The sequence below is a fragment of the Mustela nivalis genome, assembly GCF_964662115.1.
Source record: "Mustela nivalis genome assembly, chromosome: 2".
In the NCBI taxonomy this organism is placed as follows: domain Eukaryota; kingdom Metazoa; phylum Chordata; class Mammalia; order Carnivora; family Mustelidae; genus Mustela; species Mustela nivalis.
The window spans coordinates 38,277,947-38,304,578 of NC_139021.1; the positions used below are offsets into that span (position 1 = coordinate 38,277,947).

The following is a 26,632-nucleotide window of genomic DNA, read 5'->3' on the forward strand; positions in this document are numbered from 1 at the left end:
CCAAAGAAGAGATATTGAAGTCCTGATTGCCAGGACTTCAGAATGTAGTTTTATTTGGAAAGAAGATTGTCGCAGGGGTAATGAGTTAAGTTGGGCCCCTAATCCCAGATGACTGGTGTCCTTTAAGAGGAGCAAAGACACAGAGACGGACGCACACAGGACCGTTCAGCACTGGGGGCAGAGACAGCAGAGATGCATTGGCAGGCCAAGCACACCGAGGACTCCCGGGAGCCAGGAGACGCTGGAAGAGGTGAGGAAGGAACTCTCCCTAAAGCTACTGGGGAGAACACAATCCTGCTGACACCCTGATTTCAGATTTCTAGCCTCAGAACTGTGAGTCAATGAATTTCTGTCCTTTTAAGACACTTAGTGCGTGATAGTCTCAGGGGAGCCTGGCAAAACAAGTACACTTTCCATCAGACCAGATGATCGGTCCCATCCTTTGAAAGATGACTGCTGATTGTCTCCCTTTCTCTGCACACGATGGTACAAAGGTCACCATGCAGAGGCACAAGGACCACAAAACTCATAAATCTTCAAGGGCCCCTCCCTTATGAGGGTCATTCTCAAGGGCATGGGAGGGTCGCCAGCTTTGCGTTCCCATGACTGTAAGTTTTTGTTAATTTTTTTTTTGCATGGTATTGTAGCCACAGTAAATGAAGAGTGCTGTCTTTTTCCTCTGCTCTTGAGTCAGGCGACTTTGCCGTGGCTGGGAACTTTTTGGCATCCTGCTAAGAGGATATAAATTACCCAGGAGATACGTGAGCTTGGTTTAGTGGGATAGATGGATGTGGTTTCCAGTCCCCTGGATGGAGAGGTAAGTTAGCATTAGCTCTCCCACCGTAAAGGACTTTCTGCAGCTCTCCTCTCCCTCCCTGTGCCGACTCAGCAGAGTCACATGGGGTGCGAGGCCAGAGGCTGTGTCTTGCTATGCCTGTGTCCTTCCGCACCCACTCTGAAAGTAGGGGGAAGTGAAAAGACACAGGTTCCAAGTGGATCCAGATGCGAGTCTGTGAAGCATTCTTTAAATCGCCAGACGTATAAAACCGTAATTGGAGAAATTCTCTGCTCATCTTCGTCAGATCGAACTTCTCTTCTGTCAGCAATATACTTGAGTAGTGTAGCCTGTACCTAGATTAACACGCCTTCCATTCTTTTGTATTATGATGGGAAGTCCCACAAAATAGAATTTAGTCTGAATTCTTGTGTTTTAGGACACAGACCTCTCCTATAGACGGTCTATAGGGCTAAACCCATTCTGAATGTGAAGTTGTATGTTTTCTGCATGCACAACAGGTCATGTTTTTGTGACTTTACCATATCTTGTTCTGATGAAGTCTGATGCTTGGTACAGATGAACCTGCATCTGACCCACAGCCTGATGAGACAAAAGACAAGACTTTCGTCTTGAAAAGACAAGACTTTTCCCTGAACAAAAGTCCTACCCATATTCCTCTTTGAATCATTGTGTAGCATAAGAGTAATGTATTGTACAAATTAGGTAGCTCAATACAATAACTTATGAAGCAGAAAGTAACTTTTCTAAACCATTTAAATAGCGTGAAATTAAAAGAAAAACTTTTTTACTAAAAGAAAGACTGAATTTTGTTTTTTAGAAAAGATTATACAATTGTAACTGTATTAAGAGTTAATCAGAGCATATGGAGCCCAAAACTGTGTGGGAAGAATGTATTATAGAGATGTGCCAGGCAATTATTTAATAAGAATATGTTATTTATGGACTTTGTGATACTGGTGGTGTTAGTCATCTTTGTTATTATTTGAAATGTGTTTACTTTCTTCTCTCAGTCTAAAGAAATATTCGTTTTTGTGCCAAATTTTATATTCCTCATTTTGTATTCTTTTTCTTAAAGAAGACATTCCCCCAAATTATATGTTAAGCCCTATGTAATCTGAAACTGGCCTTGTCAATCATAATCATGATGACACGATTTTTCATCAAGTTTTACTGAAAGCCAACGGCAGGCAGGGTGTTGTGGTAGGGGCTTTATGGCATAAAGTGGGAAGAGCCATCGGTTGGAGTTAAGGGTCTGGGGGTCCCAGAGAAAGAGAGAGAGTCATAGGAGATTAGGCAAGACCATACTCCTCTTTAAAACTTGACTTCTTTTTTAGTGAAATGAGGAGTTTGGGTTAAATAAATTCTAAAGCTCACCTTTGCTTGATTTTGTGAATATGCATTTCAGAATCAGCCCAAACCTGAGTATTATTTATAAACAATATTGTCACTACTTAGCTGTTTATGCTTTCCGGGAATTTATGACCTAGTGAGCTAGGATGGGCCTTTGGTTTGCTGTGACAGGGCAATGTTTGCTGGGAGTTCTGTTCCTTTGTTTCAGAGGTTGATTTATATCTTGAGCCAAATGGGCCCCGTTTCTGACAGCTGAAGTTTTGAAGTTGTGCCTGAGCATGTTCTCATGAGGGTGGATACTCTTTCTATTCCAGCAGGAATTACTATGTCTAACAGCTAAGTTAACCATCTCGTTCTCATTGATCCTCTGACAAATCCTGCTTGGGGGACCTGGGACAGGACGCACTCCTGCCTGGCAGTCTGGGGCGTGATGCCATGACTTTGCTTTCATGGACCCTGACATCTAATAGAACATCCTCTCTGATGTTTTGATTGCTCTGAGAAGATCCACTAGGATACTGGCCATGATTTCTGTCACAGGGATAATGCTTATTGTCACAGGGGATGTTGACATGACAGAGCTCTACAGTTCTTTTTGCTAAGGAGCCATTGTCCATGCAAATGTCAAAAACAAAATTTTCATTCCAACTAATGTTCATTCTATATTAGAAAAATAGCAATGCGTGCTTCAGCTGACACTTCTTTTTTATTTCCATGCCTAAGTTAACCAATGGCTGTTTTTATTCATTTTTCACTTATTGATTTGATTTACATCCCTTCTTTTTCCAACTTAAGGGTTTGAATTTAGTTTTCTAAATTCAAAAGGGAATTCTGGCCGTATCAAAATGGCAGGTTTTGAACCTGGCAAGATCATAATTGTATTTGGGTTTGATTTCGATTTCCAAAGATAACTTAAGGAGGTGTCAACAGCCCTTAATAAGGCCAGTTACATAAGCAGGTAATTAGTTTGAGAACAGAATGTCAACATTGATAAAAGCTGCTAATTTGGTTATTTTTAAAGATGTTTGAGCTGAGGCAGATACCTTTTAAAAAAGAGCTCTTGTCTGCTATGGCTGTTTTTGAAGATTACATGCTAGTCTGTTAAATGATTCATCCAATAATTCCCTCAATAAATATTTGCAAAGGCACTGGATGAGAAGCTGTTGACCACTTCGCAGAGAGTCCTACAGACTGAGGGTTAGTGTGAAGAAGACGGAAGTTACAGGTCAATTTGACCCAGAAAAGGAAACCCCGCCTTTGAAGTTCCACTCCAAAGATAGGACACGGATAGATAGTGTTGATCTATGCTGGCTTGGCAGACACTAATGGAGCAACAGGAAAAAATAAAAGAACTCAACACCAGCATGGTCCTTTGCGGGGAACCAGAGACATTGACTCTGTTTACTGAAGAAAGTGGTCATTTGGTTGCTGCTGCAGAGGATAACCAACCATAGGACTGTCACAAGAGCAATAGAAAAAAAAGAAAGAAAGAAAGAAAGAAAGAAAGAAAGAAAGAAAGAAAGAAAGAAAGAAACTGAATGGAACAAATAGCACAAACTGTGTGGTCATATATGAATCTCTTTAGATGGGTAACTATTACTATATAGATGGGTCAAATTATTAGCATTAATGCAACCACAGTTCTAGACTATGCGGAAAGTGTCCTGAACATTTCACTAATTAATTCAATCATCCCATCAATCAAATGATAGTTTCTGTTGAGACTACGCATGAGGCCTCAAAGATGAAGAAACTGTATGGAGGCCAGAGTAAGGAGACAAATAAACCAGCAGTACAAGATAGCTTGAAAAGCGCAATGACAGAATACTTGAAAGGCACCGCATTCACCGGTAAGGGAGTGGTGAGCAGGGGACGCTAGGAGAGAAAGCATGGCTAAAGCCATTGATAGCCTACCCACCCACCCACCATATCCCCCATTCTCCTTTCCAAAGGAAGCTTTTGTTTTATATGAGGCAGAACACCTTCAGAGAAGAGGGATTTTCCCCTCGTCACAGGTACGCCATAGTGATCCTTCTTCCTTTGCCAAAGATTGCTGTAGGGTAAGCCAGTAACCTAGACCTGCCTAATGGGACCAGTGGGAAAGTCTGCTGGGAAACATTTTCTTCTCCGAGAAAGAAGATGTCGCGGGGGAAGCTGTCATTTCTCTCTGCCTTTGGATGTGGTTTTGTGTGGATCTGATGTCTGGAGTCAAGGCATGCAGTTTGAGACCATATGGGGAACGCCGAGACAAAGAGAAGGCAGCCTACAGCTCAGACATCATCAGGCTGCGAAATTAACTAGTTCTAGAACTGCCTGCTGTGTGCTTCTTGCTAGGGGGATAAGAAGTCTCTGTATCATACTGCATTAAATCTCTAGTTTGACATTTTGTTAGTTGAAAAAAATTGATACAAGAGTCTTCCTGAAGGAAGTTCTGAGCTGAGTCTTTAAAGAGTGTATAAAGCTTAACCAGACAAAGAAGTGGATGAGGCAGGCACCGAAGGGACTGAGCCAGACAGACAGTAGCACATCGAGGGAACCACAAGTATTTTAGTATGGCTCTGGCAAGAGGTGAGGCTGGAGAGAAATATAGGACCTTGTGTGCCATGAGAAAAACCTTGAGTGTATCCTGAAATAACCCAGGGGCACTGAAGATGCCTCTTAGATTTGCGTTTGATAGAGATGACTCTGGTGGCCATGGGGGGACACATCAGGGGGCTTGGGATGAAACAGAGAGCACGTAGGATAATCCTGATAAGAAATGGAAAGCGTGGTAGTGAAGGGAATGCAGAGCGGGGGCGGGGAGGGCGGTGAGGGGAGGGTTGGGAGATGTTAAGAAGGCAAACTCCACAGGACTTGAAGCCTGATTGAATGTGGGGCGGAAGACACAGGGAGGTGGAAAGGCCAATTCTTGAGTTTCTGATGGGTGTCAAGGCAGATAGACATTTTTGCCACCGAGACAGGAAATTAATAAGGTGGTTCTGAGGCTGGGGAAGTAGTTGGTATGTGTGTTATGGGTTGGAGGTGATAATACATTCAACTTGAACATATACATTTGAGAATTCTGAAGGACACAGAGGTGGGGATTTCTAGCGCACGGTTGTATGTATAGGACTAAACCAAATGCTCTGAGGAGAGGTCTCACCTGGAGAGATCCAAGGGGCCTTAGCAGAGAGATGCTGTTGAAACCTTCTAAGTGGTTGTACAGTGTGCAGACTGAGATGAGATGTTTCTCCGAATACACCCACACTTTAAAAGCAAAAAAGTGGGACAAAGGAGGCAAAGAGCCATCAACCAGAGAAATAGGAGAAGAGGGGAACAGAAGCAAAGGGAAGATTATTTCAAGAGAAGAGAAGGGGCCAGTGTCAAATTCCAGAGAAATGCCACGTAAGACAGACACTGAGAAAAATCCAGGGGGTTTTATAGAAAGGAGAAGTCTATATGCCCAGGGGAACGGTGGGGGTAGAGATGGGCTTGTGCTGTGGTAGGGGAAGGAATGGAAGGTAAGGAAAGAGAGACAGATGTATCAGTCATGGGTTCCCAAACTTGGCTGCACATTGGAATTTGCTGGGTCTCACTTCCAGGGAGCGTGATTTAATTGGTCTGTGGAGTGTCTAGCCAGGAGGGCCATCCAAATTCACCCAGGTGATTCTATTATGCATCAAAATTAGAGACACACTGCTAGCAAGGACAACGTGGGAAACTGAGCTGAGTAAGAGGAAGGCTTATGGATTGGAGAAGCGGGCTAGAGGAAGGTGTCCGGTCCTCAGAAAAAGAGGCCAAGACTGAGACACAAAGTACTGAGCTTCATGCTGGGAAGTGGGGGGAGCAGCAGGTCTTCTGTGAAGGGGGGAAGAGGCTATAAAGACGTGAAAAGGGGTGTGTACCTTCGAGGAGAGGAGGAAGTCGAGGGAGACCTCTCTTATTCTAGTTTTTCTTGTTGGAGCTTCCCAAGGGTCAAGGAGCTCATTTGTGTGATGAATATACTGTTGGGTTTTCTTTTGTATGTCTGTCCCTCCTACTGAATATACTGTTATACACCACAAGCTCATCTGTTTCGCTCACCATCAGATCTCCAGAGGCAGACTTATTATTGCCTGGACTCCAGTAGGTGCTCATTAAATATTTGTTGAATGAGTGAGTGGTTTATTTATTTATCTCCCTTGGTGTGTTCAGTGGTGATCACTAGGATTTTAAAAATATGTCGAAAGAAGTGAGAAGCCAGAGGCTTGCCACAGGCATCACATGACATTCAACTTCTCACCTGATTTAGCAACACTACAGAGCCTGGGCTCTAAAAATGAAGACCAGTGACCACTGTGCAGCCCAAATCCCATGACTGCCTGTGGACTGACCTTGGGCAGGTTGGTCACCTGGGCAACTCACTGGGACAGGAAAGGAGAGGTGGATGGGAGGTAGCTCTTCAGGATTCGTGCAAGGATAACTGCAAATGCGTGTCTCACAGAGGCATTTGCTTCCTTTTTTGTTGTTTTATTTTCTTTTTGCTTTCTTTAAAAAAAAATTTTTTTTTTGTTTGTTTCCTGAATGCACCAGCCGGCTTATACTATACAAGAAGAATAAAGAACTGAGCAGTGTCTCTGCTCCCTTTATGGGGCTAGCATATGCCTTCTTGGTGGTTGTTTGAACTTATTGGTCTGTCTCCTCCCAATAAAAGTAAGTTTTATGAGAGCTAAGAGTTTTGTCCATTTTTTTTTTTTTTTAAGTAGGCTCCATACTCAGTGTAGAGCCCAACACAGGGCTTGAACTCACAACCCTGAGATCAAGATCTGAGCTGAGCTCAATAATCAGATGCTTAATCAACTGAGACTCCAGGTGCACCAAATTTTGTCTGTTTTATTCTCTGATGTATCGCACCTCCTTAATCAGCATCATCCCACAATAACTATGTATTGAATGAAAGGACATTCACACTGTGCTCTGGCTGTTATTCCAGATGGGTTCTCTGCTCTGAAATCCTGCAGTGTTTCCCTCCTATTCTAGAATGTAACCATCACCCACTCCATCATGAAGCGAGGTGTGTACACCTTCTCCATATTCTGGACTCCATAAGGAAGGGATTTTGTCCAGTCATCCTTGGGACCTATCATCATCCTGAGCCCATAAAAAAAATTGTTCATTCAAAACTAAAATTGGCTAAGGGGTACCTGGCTGGCTCAGTGGGATAAGCTTCTGCCTTTGGTTTGGGTTGTGATCTCAGCGTCCTGGGATTGAGGCTCTTTGCTCAGCAGAGAGCATGCTTCCTCCTCTCTCTCTGCCTGCCTCTCTGCCTGCTTGTGATCTCTCTCTCTCTCTAAGTCAAATAAATAAATAAAATCTTTAAAAAAATTGGCTGAGTATTGCTAGTTGGTTTCTTACCTCAAGGGTTTCCCACCCAGGGAGGAGGCAGATGTACGGGCAAATAATAAGCAAGTCATTGAGTAGTGCCACCATGGGGTCTGGACAAGGAACAATAGGAGGGAGCACAGTGGAGCACTTCCGTCCTCATGGGGCCAGAGTGTGGGTGGTTGGAAGGCTGGTCAGGGAAGTCTTGTCAGAGGGGCTACTGCTTGATTAAGGAGATGAGGGTATGTGGGTTGGCAGGCATGGACGTGGAGAGAAAAGGGGAAGTGTAGTGGTGGTGTGAGGAGAAGTGTGTCGGGCACAGAGAAGAGTGTGACCATGAGAACAAGGAGACATGAGAAAGTTCAGGGAGTGGTGTGGCTCAGGGCTGGTGTTGTCTGTCATGACTTGAAAAATAAATCAAAGATTTATTCTCATCACAACCTGGGACTCCAACTTAACTGAAGGTTGACAGAGTAGCGTCCTTTCTGCTCGTGGATGGGGGGAGCCCAGTCCCAGTGCACAGTTCCCAATACGTAAGATCCCTACACTGAAGCCTGGGCTCTGCTTTCTTCATTCTTTGCAATTGATTACAGTGCTTGTGAAGATCTTATTTTTCTCCACTCTAAATCCTGCATCTCTTGTCTGAGACTAATTATATGATTACACCCTTCTTTTAATATTGGCCTGGTTTTATGGTATAAGATACTTTCAAATGATAAAACTAGTTTTCTTTGAGATAAAAAGGGTGGGAAAAGAAATGGACTACAGTGTCTGTGGAAGGATAAAGGAAATAAACATTTTGGGATAAACAAAGACATTTTAAGTCCCTAACTGTGATCTATTAGGGACATTTCTATCCAAAAGACAACCCCGTACACAGCAGCGAGCAGACAACGTCTGGGCCGCAAATACAAAATGCTTCAAGGAAAACATTCTTCCTTGAAAATAATCAAACGCAAAAGAAAGAGAATTGGAGTTAAATCCCATCCCTAATTTGTGCTACAAACCATGTGGCCAAAGTGTAAAATTTACAAATGAAATTATCTTAAGCTTCTTCGACCATCATGACTAGCTTCCTCAATGAGAGGAGCAAGTCGAAGGAAGAGCCATTTCCTCAATGTATCTCCTCTCTGAGTGAGGCTCCTGTTTGATTGGTTTGGCTCAGTTTTTCCTGTGAGCAGAAATGGAGAAGAGGTTGCAGGACGGACAAGTCAAGGCAGAGCCCCCAGACTCCTTCCTCTTTAAACAGAAGAAAAAACCCTGAAAGGTATTTTGACATTTTGTTTTCAATTTTCTAACTTGGCTCAAGTCGCTTACCTTTCTTCGCAAAGCTACCTACACCAGAGAAACGTATATACTGTATTTCTTGTCAGAAAGGGAAAAAAAAAATCTTCAAATGCTTGACAATATGGTGGGCTGGAAGTATATGAACATATGTACTGGGAATTGAAAGACTCCATGAAACTTCCTCTATAATCATAATATAAATAGTTTCCATTCCATTATTCTGCCATTGTACCTAGAAATCCTGTGTGATTCCTGTCTTTAGGGAAAGATATGTCAACATTTCAGATTACTCTGATTGAATGGCGATACCCCACTCGGTTGTTAGCTGCTGGACAGCAGAGCTATCTTATGCTTCCAAGAATGCCCCCTTGGCTTACATATACTCTATCCATATGGTAGGCGTTTAATCAGTATTACATGGAAAGCCAAAACTAAGCACTGTCAACCATTAACATCATAATAGGATTGTTCACTTATAAAATAATTCTCCAACTACGAACACTGAAATCTATGCTTATTCAGAAGAAGGAAAGTTAGGTTGCTTTAGCGGGCCTGGAGCAAGAGAGGGTGAAGTGAGATGCTTGGGACCTTGGGCACCAGATTCGTATTAGAAACATCATGTCAACCACATGTGTAATCAAAAAATTTCTAGGAGTCACATTGAAAAAGGTAAAAGAAGCAGGTAAAATCAACTTTCGTATTTTTAACCCAATATATTAAAAAGTATCATTTAAATAGGTAATTAAAATAAGAACTGTTAGTGTGTTCTTTTACATTTTTTTGCATGCTAAGTCTTCAAAATCCAGTGTCTATTTTAATCTAATAGCAAGTCTCAGCTCAGAGGAGCTGCATTTCAAGTGTCCAACAGCCACATGTGGCTACCATATTGGGCAGCACAGATCTAGAAGGCCAGCGGGCAGAGAGGGAGGGAAAGAGAGAGCGAAGGCAAAAGGGAGGGGCACTGCAGTGGGGGAACCCCAGGGAGCTGGGGTGGGAAGAAAATGACTAGGAACAGGGACTGGGGAGGAGAGCTGGAAGGCAGGAAGTCACTGAGACATAATGTACTTCATAAGTCTGCTGGGCTTTTTCTAGTGTGATGGCAGGAGCTGCACTGCCCAGGCATGCTTGGCTCAGGCTGGGTTGGAAGGATTTTCAGGGCTGTGTGTAGGTACGGTTCCTTCAAGTGCTGTTCCTTTGGTGTCTCTGAAGTGAATTCATCCATCCCGAGGTCTCTTAGTTTAATAAATTGAGGAGTCAGGCACCTGGGTGGCTCAGTGGGTTAAGCCTCTGCCTTCGGCTCAGGTCATGATCTCAGGGTCCTGGGATCAAGCCATCAGGCTCTCTGCTCGGCAGGGAGCCTGCTTCCCCCTCTCTCTCTGCCTGACCCTCTGTCTACGTGTGATCTCTGTCTGTCAAATAAACAAATAAAAAAAATCTTTAAAAAAGTAAACCTGAGGAGTTTTTAGAACACCAACATTATCACTACTTTCTTCTAGAGAAATGACCATCTTCTAGAGGAACATAACTGAAATGACCATCTGCTAGCACGGGCATCCTGGCTAGAGGATTCCTCTATTACTCTGTATTTGATGTCATGGAGATCCCAGAAGAGACTGTGGGAAACAGGGCAGAGCGAGAAACTTTCAGTCACTTTGACCAGCATGCCATCCAGCCCAAACGAGGCACTACTCCATGATCCACCACCCACGAACCAAAACTCAGTTTGGAGGCATCTTCCTTAAAGTGGTTACATACGGCACTAGTTTGCCGTACTTGGGATGCCTGGGTCGGAGTGAAATCCACACAGAAATGCCATTTGCTTCATTAGAGACTAGATATGGATGTTCCTCTTTCTTGTCAAATTTAGAAAGTTACAGCAGTGGCAGCCCCAGGCGCCACATCTAATTCAAGGTGTATTTCTCTCCTAGGAAATCAATTAAGACTTAAAAAATGTTAGGGGTTGTTTTTTCTACTATACCCCATATTTAGATTTGGTCATGGCATTTCCTCATGCTGAAATCAAGAAGTCAGAGATTTCTGGATCTTTCTAGCACGTGCTGTTCAAGAAAATGTTTTCCATCTTTGCTCACATGGGTGGAATAATCCAACCTCAGAGGTGTAGTTCCATTAGAACAATAACCCAAGGCTGCACCTTCTCTTATTTTTTTTTTTTTTTGGTCCTGTTTTGCTTCTTTCTAAAAGGTCTCCTCTTCACTGGGTCTTCCCATGGATTTCTTGGGCACATTCTTTCCCATCACAGGTATTATCTGAGTCTTCACTTACAATAATGGTTCCACCTAGAAATCCAACAAGGAACTCTTTTAAATATTTTGGATGGATCTTCCCCTCTCAAATCTGTCCAAAATTTCTGTAATGAACTGGCAGATCGGCCACGGTGTCCTGCCTGTGGTTTCTTCAGTTGTTCTTATTAGGGACTCTCTTCCTGGAGATGGAAGAGGATGGCTTTCCTAAACTTGAGGTCCCTTAGCAGATGTGGGAAGGGGAGGGGTCATTCCTGCTGGCTCTTGTTTCTAATCTTCTCTTTGGGAGCAACTAGATCTGGGTATGTCTTTCTATTCCCTTTATATCCATCTTCCATGTCTCTAAAACCCCAAATGTTTTACTAAGGAAACATTTCTTTTCCTTCTGCTTAGGCAGCCCATCTGCTTTCATTTGTCTCTCATTCTCTTTCTGCTCCTATTTAGATAATAACACAGAAGTATATTTTGACAACCAATCCATTCCTGCTTGAGTTTCTGAGCAAACCTGCTTCCAGATATACTCTTTCAAGATAAGGCCTTTACATTGTCTTCTTAACTTTTGGGTTGATAATTTCACTGAACATTTTGCTGTATCTGTGGTGGGGGGATTGTTTTATTTGTTTTCTTTATCTAAACCCAGGAAGATGGAACATTCTTATGAAACACGGGCTTCTACTCCTCTTGATACGTGCATTACTGAAATCCACCACCCTTTGGGAAGTCATCGATGTTAGCAACCTTGAACTGTAAAGTGAGGGCCAGAATTTAGGTAATTAACAAACTCAGGACAAACTGGAGGTTAAGAGCTCTACTACCATTATTTCATTTAATTTTCACCATAGTCACTGAGGTAGGTATTAATAACATCCACAGTTTACAGAGAAGTAAAGTAAGAATTGGAGAGGTTAAGCAACCAATCTGTGTTATACCAGCAGCAGGAGGTGGAACTAGGACTGAAATCCAGATCTGTTTCTAAAGGCAGTGCTCTCATCATTTGCCTGTTAAAAGGTGGGTCACTGTCCATCGTCCATCCCTACCTTTTCATTTAAATCCATATTCCTCGGATATGAGTCTCAGGAAATTGTTGGCTTCCCTTTCCATTGATGCTTCCAGAATGTGTTTCCCTGCAAATGATGAAGTGGAAAAGGGTAAGAGTGAGTAGATGAATAGAGAGTTCCAGATGGGGTGAGAGATGCTGAAATGATGGGTCGTATTCGTAAATCAGCAGGTGTGCATGGCTCTTGGTGACAGTCACCCATTTACCCCATGGCCAAGCTGTCTGTCTTGATTTTGCTGAGCTGCAGTGGAAGCCAAACTGTCTTCTACTGTGAGTGACCCAACAAGATGGGCTGAAATTCTTAAATCAAGCCAAATAGAAATCAAACCCTGGGCATTGCTGCAGTGGAAGACGAAGAGATGTCACATGCCTGTTGCTGAATATCTCAGAGATTATCGTTGCCTGGGAATGGAATTCCAATGACTGGAAAAGCAGAGAGATGATTGCCCTGATGCATTGCCCGTTAATCCTCTTCGTCCTTTTGCCAACGAGTTAATGAAGCTAAGGCAGAAGGAACTGTTATTGAACAACCCAATATCTACTATTTAAGCTAAAAGTCAAGCAGAAAAGGAAGGTCCCCAAAGTCATCAAGGATAATGTTTTAAGCTGTAGAGGGAAATCTAAGGCAGGTTGCTGTAAACTTTGATTTTCCACCCTGTTCCTGAGGCAGACGGGCCTGTGGATCTTTGGAAATTTATTACTTTTTCACGCAAATTTGAACCATGCAAATTTGAAATTGTTAATATGAAAATAATAATAAAGCCTCCCTTTAGGTTCAACATTTGGGATAATATAAATTCCCCTCATTTTGTCATGTTCCCGGCAGGGGATAGATGGTACACCTAAACTGGGTGAAAGGACTGTTCACAAGGTGTGGCCAGGGGGTAGGGAAACTGCCAGGACTGGTACAATCCCTGCTCCAGACCTCCAGGGACAAGGTGAGTGAGTGGATCCTGAACCCTCGGGAGGACAGCTAAATGGGGAGGGGTACTGGGTGGGAATTTGGGCCTTCAGGAGAGGGACACAGCTGACCAGTGGTGGCCCAGCAGAGTGGGATCCCTGGGAATTGATACCCTAACCTCTTCCTTCCCTCTCCCTGATTTCTTGCAGGTGCTGCCCATTGGGAGAACCCGGCCGGAAGCCAGATGTCAAGGTTGTATATGTAGATGGACTCCCTGCGGGGAGCAGGGTGAAGAACCTGGAGGACCCCACACTAAACCAAAGTCTGAGCCAAGAATCCTATCATTTCAAACCAGTGGTAGGACACATTGTAAATGGGCTTTCTGATATTGCCCATGGCGGTGCCGCTCCCGCTGGTAAACAGCCCTCACATTCGTTGTCCCCCAAACTCTCTACCCATGCTCAGGATGGAACTGTTATTGATTTTGAATTATAAGATGCTTTGGGGAAACATGCCTTCCGTTGAATTTAACCTCCCCAATCCCCCTTCTTCTCCAAAATACCATGTTGGTTTGGAGTCTTCCTTTAAGAGATTTTAAGCTGAAAGACAGAATTCTGGCTCACCTCACTTTATGCCACTTCTGTGTTCTTGAAATGCCACAAAGGTAAGCATTTCCTAACTACAACTCTCTTTATTGGGAGGTATGGGACATTTTCAGGGCTGTGCAGCCTTCTTTTCTCTTACCCTAGAATTGATCGGTACTCCAAGAAATTAATTTAGAACAGGATTAACAGCTGGGTCTTGTCACAGTGGTTGCAGAAATTCTGGCCGTTAAGACTATAAGCTCCCTGGGGGCACCTGGGTGGCTTAGTGGGTTAAAGCGTCTGCCTTTAGCTCAGGTCATGATCCCAGGGTCCTGGGATCAAGCCCCACATCGGGCTCTCTGCTCAGCAGGGAGCCTGCCTCCTCCCCTTCTATCTGTGCCTGCCTCTCTGCCTACTTGTGATTTCTGTCAAATGAATAAATAAAATATTTTAAAAAAAAGACTATAAGCTCCCTGAGGACAGGGGTTGTGTCTCATTCCATAACTTCTCCCCAGCTTCTGGCAGAATGTGTGGTTCTTAGAAAGTACTCAATAGGGTACCTGGGTGACTCAGTGGGTTAAGCTTCTGCCTTTGGCTCAGGTCATGATCTCAGGGTCCTGGTATCGAGTCCCAAATTGGGCTCTCTGCTTGACAGGGAGCCTGCTTCCTCCTCTCTCTCTCTGCCTGCCTGCCTCTGCCTGCTTGTGATCTCTCTCTCTCTCTCTTTGTCAAAAAAAAAAAATAAATAAATCTTAAAAAATGAGAAAGTACTCAATAAATATTTCTTGGATAAGTGAACAAAGCATACCTATTTCTGACCATATTCTCTAAGTCTGTATTATTAAAAGATTTCAGAATCACTATAAATGATATTATGAAGGTCGAATGGGTCCCTCTTCTTCAAAGTGTAATTATTGCCAATTAAAAATTTTCCCTAAGACCCAAAGAATGCCATTTATCCTTTCAGATCCCTGTGAACGCAGAGAACTTGGTATCTTGACCAAACCGAATGTTAAGAGTTTAGTCATCTGTTTTACTTTAAAAACCATCCAAGGTTCAGCCCCAACTAGCTTGGAAGGAGCCTTTGATTCTCTCCAGGGCAACGGGATTCACCTGCTATCACCTGCCACAAGACAAGGATGAGGTGGGAGGGGCTAGAAGAATTGAGAAAAGCTTTGCCCTGTGATACTCTTCTTTGCTTAGAAAGCCTGCCTTCTGGCATCTCTTAATGATGGCTTAATTTGGGGGTATTTTTAATCCAGGAGATTAAACCAAGCCATCCATTAAGAAGTTAATCCATGCATTTGATTTCCATTAAGAGGGAGAAGAACAGATTTTTTTTCTCGCTTTTTTTTTTTTTGTCCTGATTTTCCCTTTTACTTAAACTTCCTCTCCTCTGCTCAGTGATGTCATTGTAGCTTTTAGTCTCTGGCCCCGGGGCGGTGGGTGTTAGTGGTGCTCTCTGGGCAGCCACTGCTGATTCATCCTGATGAATCATCAACCTGGGCCTTTGGGCTGGGAGAGAATGATGTCACTGTGTATCTTCCTCCTCCTCCCTAGCCTCCCCTCTAATACGCTGCATGTTTGAAACAGGCGGGTTCAGCTGAGGCTGCCCAAGGGCCTGGGAACTCACGAAGCTTCCCAAATGCAGGGTGATCCTGGGCAGGGAGCCCTGGGGTTCTCACCAGTGCGGGAATGAACTCCTTCACCCTGCTCAACACGAAGCCATTTCTAGACTCAGACAGCTAGAAGGTGACTGACCTGACACCTCCGAGGCAGCCAGACATCCAGCAGTCAAGCTTCCCAGCCCTGCTCAGCCTCTCTGCTTTGAGGTCAATTATTATAAACTATCATTTTTGCAAGGATGCTCTTAGTTCAATGGTTGCATAATCCATGGCTGTTTCTCAGCAGTGATAACTCAGAGCCTCCGGACAACGGAAATCCCTGGTTTAATCTTTCTTTTTCTCCCTTTCCATTTCATTTTATCTCTATCCTTCAACGTCTTCTCTACCTCGCTTCTTACTCAACACTTTCCAGCTGTGTATAGTTTGGCTCTGTTTCCACTCCAGATTTTTCTTAACGTGCAGCTGGACTCATTCCACGTCCCAGATGTGCTATTTATTTATGCTGAAGCATCTGGGCCTCAACGCAGTCTTGTCACGGCAACGTGGAAAATTTGCAAAAAAAAAAAAAAAAAAAAAATTCAACTGCCAGCTAGTTGGTGGGCTATACCATCCTGATGGACCCGGGAGGCATTGCAAAGGAGTTGGAGGTGAGACTGAAGCAAGGGGCATGAGTGGGATGGCAATCCAGGCGAAGCCAGAAGCTCAGACTCTCCCATGCTTGGCTTTTAGATGAGTCTAGTCACACTGGAAGATGAGGGTTTGATTCATTTCAAAGCACGATGGTGTTGTTGCAAAATCCAAAGAAGCCGTTCTCTTCCGTAAGTGAACTGGAAGCATGGTGGCCTGGTGAAAGCAAATGGCTGTCACCCCTAAGTGATGGGGCTGTGAGCATCAGAGACGACAGCACTGGACTGGGAGTCAGAGTCCTGGTTCTGGTTTCAACTCTCTCTTGCTTCTTTTCATGACCCTAGGCAAGCCTTTTCACCTGGGATCCTATTCCCTCTTCCACAACATTTAAAGATTGGGTTAAATTGTGAGGTTTCAAGCTTTTTTAAAATTCAAATAAAATCCTAAGTGGAAGTCTTTTATGTATGTGTGCTTAATCCTATGGCACAAGGAGGTGGTGATCACCGAATTCTGGGAAATAGCATAACTGGCAGCTTGTCCAGCATACACTGGGTCCCACAGGGTCCAGAGACCCAGGGGGAGGGAGTCAGAGGTGTGCCTCTCCACCACTCATGCATCCTCACTTCACCTTGAAAGTCACATGACTTAGCCACATGGCTACTCTTCTCAGTGGCTCAGAGATTAAGCCCCTCCACTGACACTCTGTCTTCCTTGTTCTTTCCCTGACCCAGTACAACTTCCTCCACCCCCTCTGCCCTTCTATTACCTCCTTCTCCTCAGCTTCCTGCTGGATGGCCAATAATTCAGCTCCATCGTCTCTGAAGAATAAGCATGGGACACAACCATTTATAACCACAGAAGCAAACCCTTGGCATATGTATCTGAATGGAACCTCTCTTAGCAGATTTTCTGTGTATTGTATCAAAGGGAGCTCTTCTCTCTCTTCTTCCACTTGGGTCTCATTACTGAAGGTCCCCTTTCTGCTCCTAACCCTAGCTTGTGTGGCAAGCCCCAGAAATGAAGAAAAGGATGAGTGTGATGTGTGTCCCTCAGTCTAACCATTTCTCAGACAACTTTATTGAAACTTAAGAGCTCCTTAAAGCACAGTTTGAGGACCACTGCATAAAATGTAATCATCACTCCCAATCCTTGAGTCCTAAAAACTCAAAGAAAAATATTTTTCATTTGGGTTAGAATCCTAGGAAGTTTTTGGACTAGAGAGGGTTTTGGGAGACTCCCCCACTCTTTCTTATCTGCTGCTTTGAGGGAGGTCTGCACCCATCTAGCATCTTACTAGTTGGGAGAAATTCCACCTGAGGAACCGTTCATAGCTTCTAGCACCACACAGCTCTCCCCAGGTGAGCTCCATTGTGCTGTGTGAGATACTCTAGGAACATGGATGAAGGAACATTTCAGTATCAGAGAACATTCCTTCATACAGTGACTTCTTATACATAGACACAAGAGTCCAGCTGGCATAGAGATGAGAGCTGTGTCACTAAGGGAGGTCTCAGGTCATCTTGGGTCTGTGGACAAATAACTACTTTTCCTCTCATCCTCCATGAGTGGTAGAGCACCATATTTGAAGCTCTTATACATTGTATTATTCTTTCCAAATATTTGCTGTCCTACTTAGTGATAGATGAAGATCTCCTGACTACAGGGATGTTGAGCTTAGTCACTGATTTGTTTTGACCAATGAAATGTGAGAAGTGATACATGCCACCTACAAGATAACACACAAAGTCTACGTGAAGTTCTGTCATCTCACTATTCTCTCTTCTAACAAAGGGCCATATATGAAAAGTCTAGTATCTCACACAAGGGCTGCTTCTTTAGCCTGGGTCTCAGAATGACAGGGATGTGAAGAGGCAACAGACCCAAGACAGACATGTAGTAGATACAGAGTATGAGCAAGAAATAGACCTTTGCTGTTGTAAGCCTCATTCTAGCTGAATTGTTTCTCATGGGTTAGGGGCCAGAGAGACCTGGATCTGCATTTCAGCTGTATAACCTAAGACAAATCACTAAACCTCTCAAAGCCCCCATTTTCTCATTCATGAAATGGGGATGATAATGGCACTTACCCACTGGGTTGTTGAAAGGATTAAATACAAAAATACAAGTAAATTGCTTATCATAGTACCAGATACTTAAAAAAAAAAACACTTGATACATGTTACCTATGATTATGAGAAAACATATTAGGGCACAGGAATAAAAATATGGGTGTATAGGAAAGAGATGAACAATTATGAATTAGGATAATTGGTCATAAATCTTTTAACATTTAATTTTGAAAAATAATGCTCAATATTTATGACTCTGTGTAGGAAGAATAAAGGTACCCAAAGATGTCCAAATCTCAATTCCCAGAAACTGTCAATATGTTACCATATGTCAATATGTTGTACAGCAAAAGGGACTTGGTAAATGAGATTCAGTGAAGGATTTTATTTATTTATTTATTTTTAAAAAGATTTTATTTATTTATTTGACAGACAGAAATCACAAGTCAGCAGAGAGGCAGGCAGAGTGGGGGTGAGGGGGAAACAGGCTCCCTGCTGAGCAGAGAGCCCAATGAGGGCCTCGATCCCAGGACTCTGAGATCATGACCTGAGCTGAAGGCAGGGCCTTAACCCACTGAGCCACCCAGGCACCCCAAGTGAAGGATTTTAGAGGTGGAAATTTATCCCAAATAATCCAGGTAGGACTGATGCAATCACAAGAGGCTTTATAAGTAAAAGAGGGAGGCTGAAGAGTCAGTGAGAGAAGAAAACGGGAGGAGGGGTTAAGAGGGATCCAATTTCTGGCTGGAAGAGCCAAGGAATGCAGACAGCCTCCAGAAGATGGAGAAGCCATTAGGACAAATTCTTCTCTACAGCCTCCGTTAGGAACACAGACTTGGATTTTAGTCCACTGTGACCATTTGGGCTTTTGACCCACAGAACTGTAAGATAATAAATTTATGTTTTGGTAGGCCACTAAATGTGTGGTAATTTGTTACAGCATCAATAGGAAACGAATTCAGGCCCTATTCCTTTTTCTGTTGTTTTAGCATTGCTGCTTCTTGTTAACAGATAGTCTCATTTTTCTGAGTCCAAAATCGTAAAGATTTGGGTAGGATTTTTTTAGATCCCAATGCTTGCTGATTCATAAATTAGGCTCCTGACTGTGGCCATTCTTTCTTGCCAATACCATCCCCCCATCTCACAGGTTCTCACTCTATGAATCCCACATGCATAGTTTCAAATCATAAAAGGAATTTTCTATTATAACTTTAAAATGACATGTTATACTTTGTTCACTGTGTGTAGTTTTGGGGGGTGGTTTGTAATCTTTTCCAGTCACTACTAAAGGATAAAATTAAGGCCAGAAGGCCAGATCCTTAGATAAACCCGAATTATGCCAGTATGATTCTTAACATGACTTTTTCCAGAATTCTCGTTTAGCGGATGAATTCTTTCATCATCAAGAGAATGTCATATAAACTCTCTTGATGATGAAAGAATTCATTTACTAGAGTAATACATGAGGCATATGGTAGTAATTTTTTTTTAACATCATTGGTTGCTGAAATCTTGTTTGATCCTAAACAGGGAGAATTGATTGTTGTTATTTGCTTTTAGATACTTTTGTTTTACTTCCTAATTTTTTTCTTAAATTCCAGTATAGTTAACATACAGTGTTATATTAGTTTCAGGTGTACAATGTAGTGATTCAACAATTCTCTACATTACTCAGTGATCATCAGGATAAGTGTCCTCCTTAATTCCCATCACCTATTTTGCCCCCCACCCACCTCCCCTCTGGGAACCATCTGTTTGTTCTCTGCAGTGAAGAGTCTGTTCCTTGGTTTGTCTCTTTTTTTCGCTTGTTCATTTGTTTCTTAAATTCCACAGATAAGTAAAACCATATAGTATTTTTCTCTTATTTTGCATAGCAAAATACTCCTAGCTCCATCCACATTGTTGCAAGTGGCAAGAATCCACTATTTTTTATGGCTGAATAATATTCCATTGTCTATATACCACATCTTTCTCATCATTCATCCATCCATGGACACTTGGGTTGCTTCCATAGTGTGGCTATTGTAAATAATGCTGCAATAAACATAGGGATGCATGTATCCATTTGAATTAGTGTTTTTCTATCTTGGGGGTAAATATCCAATAGTGTGATTACTAGATCAGAGGGCAGTGCTATTGTTAATTTTTTAAGAACCTCCCTTCTGTTTCCCTTTTTACTAGTTTCAGTGATGGCAGACAAAAGACAGGAAGAATGTTTGTCATCCTTTTCCCACAGGCACTTTTCAAAAATTTCAGCTCAGCCCTCTACAGTGGGTGGGCTGTGCAGGTAGGTCAGGGGTCTCCTTCATGCTTGCAAACATTCTGCAAGAAGCGTACTCAGTGTGCTGTCATTTGCAGGACGATCTCTGCTTCAGGGGTTCTTGGCTCATTCACCACTCCTGCCTGTGGTGGGAGAATGAGTCACGTGGGAAGTGTAAATTTCCTGATCCCTCCAACTACAGTTCATAGGTCTAGCCACAACATGGTAAATATTCTATTTCTGTTCTAAGTAAAACAATAATTCTGTGCTCAGTCTGCTACTTTTTTTTTTTTTCTTTCTTCTCATTGGCTCTCCATTCACAGAGTCCAGGCTGGGGGCAGACAATTTTCCAGAAATCTCTTCAACCACAACATGCTGACTAGCTTTAGTTATTTTCTACTATTAAAATAGGGTTGCAGTATGAAAGAGTTATCCTCTATAAATCCCAGTGCCAGAAAATAAGCCTTTGAGGTTTCTTGATATCTGGCCTTGTACTTCTAGGTGTCCCTCTATCACTTTAGAAGTCATAGCTGTGAGCCTCCCCACCTCCCATCTCCAAACTCCCCTTCTGTCTGATAGCTGGTCCTAGAAAGGGTGGTCTGTTTGCTCTCCAGTGACCAGCATCTCCCTCTCGGAGTGTGTGTAGAATCTAATTCGTAGAGTATACTCATTCTCCTCATGATAGATTTTTGCTATTACATTTCAGCCTGGATCCTGCAGTGGAATTCTTCCTGCCACATAATGGACTTTCGTTCACTATTTTTGTCTAAATAGGGTTATACCCATTTTAAGCTAGATATTATATGAATTAGTATCGGAATCATACCCGCAACCAGATGGAGTTGGCTTTTCCTGGGGAAGACAAAGTGTTAGGTTTTCTTGTTTTAGTTATGAAAATGCCAGCTTGAGCAATGAACTGGCTGGTGTCCCAATTGTCTTAATGTGTGAATCAGAGAGGCCATATGGCCCACCTGATCAATTGTGTGGCGATGAAGAAGGGGAGGAAAAAAAGGATCCAGAGGGGCATAGTTAGTCACTCAAGTCTGCCATTTATGTCAGAAGTGTGTTAGTTGCCCGGTGAAGATTTGTAGATGCAGCTGCCAGGGGAAGTGAACAGCACGGATGTGTCTCTGAGATGGACTTGCAAAGCCTTCATGTTGTAGGAAGATGAAAATATTTTGGGAGTCTAAATTACATGTGTTAAGAAATCAGAGGGAGCATGGGGTTCTATGCATGAAAAAATAAAGCCAATTAAAAATAATGATCATCCTCTTGGAAGCTCAAAATGCAAAAAAAAAAAAAAAAATCTTGCTGGACAAGAATCTAAACCCTCACTTGTGTCCATCTTGAGTAGCAGCTGTCCCCTAGTTGCCATCAATTCCTAGTCTGCCTTACTGGCGCAGGGTAGAGTCTGACCTTCGATCATGTGACCGTTCTTTATTTTCAAAGATTTCTCTTGAGTGACAGCCATGAAAATCTCTCTTCTTTGGAGAGATTCAAATAATTTCCAGATATTCATTCATGATTTCATCTAAAAACTTAGTTTAAAGAAGTAAGGATATAGAGTAGGGTTTCAAAAGTGGAGTCTATAAGCAGAATTATTTTGTTTGGTTCTTACAGGATCTTTAAGAAATTTCACACACACACAAATTGCAGATTTCTCCATGGCTACAGTCAGCTGTAGTTAAGTGGCAACTGCTAGGCTGTGAAGGGTGTAATCCACTCTTTAGTTCCCTAGGGGCCTGCTTTATCCTCTTACACCACCTTGCTGGTCCTACACTTGAACCCTGATACCTGAATGAGGTACAAAGTCACTCTGAGAAACAAACACAGCTTACATCCCCAACGACTCAGCTTTGTGTGTGAATGGGAGAGGACACAAAGTGGGCAAAATAGTTTTTAAAAGCATCTGGAATGGTTCCTCTAAACACACCGATGTGTTGCGGGAGCAAAGGAAGGAAAGTGATGGAGACATCAGTGACGAAAGGGAAGGGGAGGGCATGGCTCTCGGGAAGGCTTTATGCCCGCTTGGTAGCCAGAGACATTGTGAAATTCACCAGCCCATTTCTCCGTGATGCCATGACCCACAGACGACACCCAGGCTCCAAGCGCAATGTCAGCTGGAGAAGGCCCCATGTGCAGGGGCTAACTTCTGGAGATATGTCCACTTTCTCCTCTAAATTTTACAAACTCTATTTCCTTGAATGAAGTCACTATCGCTTTGGACCCGAACCACGGCAGAACTTTTACTAAGTGGCTTTCTGTCCTGCTTGCCAGTCTACGTGACTGGTGCTTCAGGACATGCCCGTGGTGCTGGACTCAGCATCAGCATGGTCCTGGGGCTTTCACTCCTAATATTGGGTTTCTGGATTCAGTATTGGGAATACACGTGTTTTCTCTGAGAACCTGATTATTTTGTTTTGTTGCTGTTTTGTGTGTGTGTGTTTAAACATTGCAAACATCATAAAGGTTATACCACATCTGATTTCTCTCTTTGCACTGGTGGGTTAAAGGCCACAATCAAATCCATGGCCAGCCTCCATCAAGTACAGGGGACATAGTGGGAAGGGACACATTTGGATACTTCATTCTGGGTTGTTTTTTTTTTTCCTTAATTTCCTAGACTTTAATTTTCCTTTGTTCTTTTTCTTGACTATTAATTTTTAAGTGCTTTTTAAAGTGTCTTATTGCTATCAGATATTACACAAATACAGAATGAATAACCAAAGTGGGCATTCCAGAAGGCAAGGAGTATCTTTGGTTAAACTAGCTCAGGTAAAAGGAAATGCTTATGGGTACTAGTTGATTGCAACATATAGTTGAACATTTTAACCACACAACGCCTGCCCATTAATTTAAAATTCAATTTAATTCTATCTTTGTTCATTTTCCCCAAGTCTTTGATGTAAATTCCTAGTTTCATCAAGATTTAGGACTTGTTTGATAAAATAGGGAGGGTAGGTCTTCTAATTGGTGTCTCTCACTATAGTTACTGGTGTCTGAGATGTGCTGGGTGATATGAGAGGATCCTCTGTCCTACCCCACCCCAGGGACACTACCTCCAGGCAGGCTCTTGTCATCCTCCGTAAAGATCCTGGCCTTCTTCAATCTCAGAACCTAGTGTTAACCATGCAAGATCTTAGTTTATATGAAGTAGAGGGAATTCCAATTTCTGTTTTTCATGTTACCCTTTGTCAATGACTATTTTCTGGGATATGTCAAGATTTGAATCCAAGTCCTGTTGGGATATTTTCCTTCCAGTTTATCTCCAAAGTGAAAATCTACCAACCTCACTTCCTTTTCTAGAACATTTCTATACTATTAATGTGTTGTTGGAAAAGAAGGAGTATGGATATTAAGTGTGTCTGAATGTCTTCATAGGAGAGGGATTTTTTAAATTATGGGTGTGATATGAACAAAACATTCCTGAGTGCACAAAAAGAGAGAGACCTTGCATCCTGCTGTTCTCTGCACTGGACAGCAGGGGCTGGTGTTGACTGAGGACAACTTGTTTGGGTTTGGAAATTGAGGGTGGTTTGGTACAGGAATGGCTGTGGGGTGATTCCAGGAGAAGGCACTGTGCAGCTTACATACAAGGCATATAAGGCAAGTTTGGCATTTGCAACTCATGGTGCTTCTTTTCTGGTTGAAGACAAAGGCTTGCCTATGTAGCCCAACTAGGGAAAAGTTCAAGAGTGTGATAAATTACTACCTCACATATTAAAACTAAAGACTGCAATAAATGCACTCACAGTTCTAAATTCAACCCATAACCAATTAATGACAGACTTACTTGGAGAGCACTTAGTTTTGCTTTAGGTACCCTCCTCTAAGGAGTTTTAAAATACTGTCTCTTAAGTTTCTCCAGCTTCGGAGCTGCATGGCGAAGCCCGTTAGATCCTGTGTCTGGACTAGTTAATACTACTGAAGTGAGTATGACTATTCATGGTTCCAGCAACTTATAAAGTTCAGATAACTTAACATGGCAATTCAAGTGACTTGGTAACTTAGCATTTAAAATTCCCGTTTCTTAGGTAAATACTTAATCATGCAGGACATTCCCTGTTGGTTTTCTCATCTTTCCAGGGCTAAGACTTCTCCATCCTCTCATTGATGGAGGAAGGTCTGGTGTGAATCTCATCTTCATGCTGAGGCTTAGCTGGACCTGCCTGTTCTTTGAAATCTGCCTCTACTACCATTGCGTCTGCTAAGGAAGTGTGCCCTTTATGGTCTCTAGTCACCGAGTCCTTCACTCTGCACCTTCTTTGCCAACAATACAAGCCCATTCAAATTCCCCAAATGCTCTTAACTAACCTCCACACCTCTGTCTACTAAACATGGGGAAATGTATGGCTGCTCTTGCACTTTATCCTGGGGCTGTGAGAGATTGCAAGTAGGGTGGCTGGAGGATAGGACAGGCCATTTCAGAAATGCCTTTGGCAACATTTAACCTTGGGAAGATAAAAAGAAACCTGTGGGGCACTTGGGTGGCTCAGTAGGTTAAGCTTCTGCCTTCAGTTCAGGCCATGACCCTGGGGTCCTGGGATTGAGCTCCACATGGGGTTTGCTGCTCAGCAGGGAGCATGCTTCTCTCTCTCCCTTTACCCCTCCCATGCTCATGCTCTCTCTCTTGAATATATAAATAAGATCTTTAAAAGGGGGGGGGGCGCAGAGAAACCTTGTATATAATAAAGTCAGGAGGCCAGAAAGGGAGCTCTTATGCCCTACCACTTGTTGACAATTGCAACCATAACAGTAAGAATCATACCTTGCTGGTCCATACTACTTTAGAGGTTTTATCACCCCAGCAGGAGGAAGGTTTTCTTCTTGCCCAGCAACTACCCAGCCAATGAGAAACACCTACAACTCAGCCAGTGAAAAGCCACCATACTTCAAACTCTCAGTTTACTTCAATGGACTTTTGTTTGTAATAGCCCTTCCCAATTCCCCCTTTCCTATATGGAAGATCCTTCCTCTCCTTTGTTCTCTAAACTTGCCTATAGTTTTGCTACAGCTTGCATGTTCTGATTTACAATTCTTTGTTATTCCTGAATAAATCCTTTTTTTTCCTTGTAAAATAACTGATGGTTTTATTTTAAAGTTAACACTCTGTACATACTTTTCTACTCTCTTGGCTGCTCTGTGATGAAAGAAGCCCTCAAAGGATTTCTTGTCTGGGTTTCAGTTTTCAATTTGGGAGCTAGTTCTCCCCACTCTCAGATGTCTGTCTTTTCCAGGAGGATGGTCTCTACCAACTTCCCAAGAGTTTTGATGCTTGGAGGGGTAATTGTGTGAATCCTTTTCTTGAGAGATCCTGCACTGGCTATATACTCTCTAAATATTCTCCAAGATCCTTAAACCCAGCTCAGAAAACATTCTTATTGCTTGTGTGGTGGAGAAATGGCTTATACATCATCATATGTTTTTCCTCCTTATGTTTTATGTTATAAACTCTATGCACTTAGTGCTCCAGGATTTGCCTTTGAAGAGCTAATTTTTTTCCTCTTTTTTTAAAACCATTGTATCTTCCCCTCTCAAGAGACTATTTTGAAATTCAAAGTGAAGAATTTGACTTGCTGAATTCAGCTCTTGCTAGGTTCTTCAGTACTTTTCTCTCTCTAGGATAAAAGCCTTAGCCTAAAGATCTAATTTTAATGGTGGAAATGTTGTAGGGTAAAAATAAATGCCAAGAAGTAAGAATACATCTGTCAATATTTTAAAATATTTTACAGCTACTTATATGATATGAACTGAATGACTTAGGTGGTCTAGTAAAAAATTTTCCTCTTTGGGGAGGAATCGGAAAGAATCTAGGCACATGTCTAAAGATATTAACTTTAAATGGTTTTCAAAATTTACCATAAGAGGCAGATTTTTCTCTCCCTCTTGGCTTTGAAAATATTCCTTATGTCACCCTCTTCTTTTTCATGATCCTCCATAACCTGGGAGGGTTAGCTGGCAAAATTCCATACAGTAAGCAAGACTTACTGTCATTTAAGAGCCTTGCACTATCTCCTTGGGGAAAGACAAAACTCTGTGGCTAAAAATGTCAAGTCTGGGATCTTAAAGTTCTACCAGAGAAACTGTGGGGAATGTTAGTCTCTTAGTGGGAAATAGGTTGGATCACTGGAATGTCTTTTTCCCAGCTTGTTAATGTCTATGATTCAAGGAAGACAAACCTTAAAAAGAACGCAGAAAGTATAATTTTTAGAGAACAGAGGTGAACACTAGTTACTTTAATATGTTGAAAAACATTTTTATGAATTTTTCATAAACACTGCAACTGATGACATAATCATCACATTCAGAAGAATCAATGCTTATATTATCATGGATTTAAGTCCCTAATTGGGAAGAGGCCAAAATTCCCAGATTTCCCAGATTTCAGTTCATGATAGTAAACTTGTATTTCTTTCAAAATATTCACAGAATGCAGTGCGAATGGAGATGTTTTATTCCCAACATGGACAGT

General features: G+C 42.5%; 1 long non-coding RNA gene across 4 annotated transcripts in view; it reads right to left on the reverse strand.

The window, feature by feature from the left end:
- LOC309859409 overlaps positions 1–26,632 on the reverse strand; it is a 34,258-nt gene that overhangs the window by 4,241 nt on the left and 3,385 nt on the right. For 2 of the 4 annotated variants that reach the window (XR_014308670.1, XR_014308672.1), the window contains 3 exons: positions 23,220–23,277; positions 16,598–16,649; positions 12,075–12,161 (listed from right to left, as the gene is read on the reverse strand). This is a non-coding gene — a long non-coding RNA (uncharacterized lncRNA). Of the gene's footprint in view, positions 1–10,866; positions 11,074–12,074; positions 12,162–16,597; positions 16,650–23,219; positions 23,278–26,632 lie in introns of those variants that run through there. The other 2 variants (XR_014308673.1, XR_014308671.1) reach the window with 2 other exon arrangements.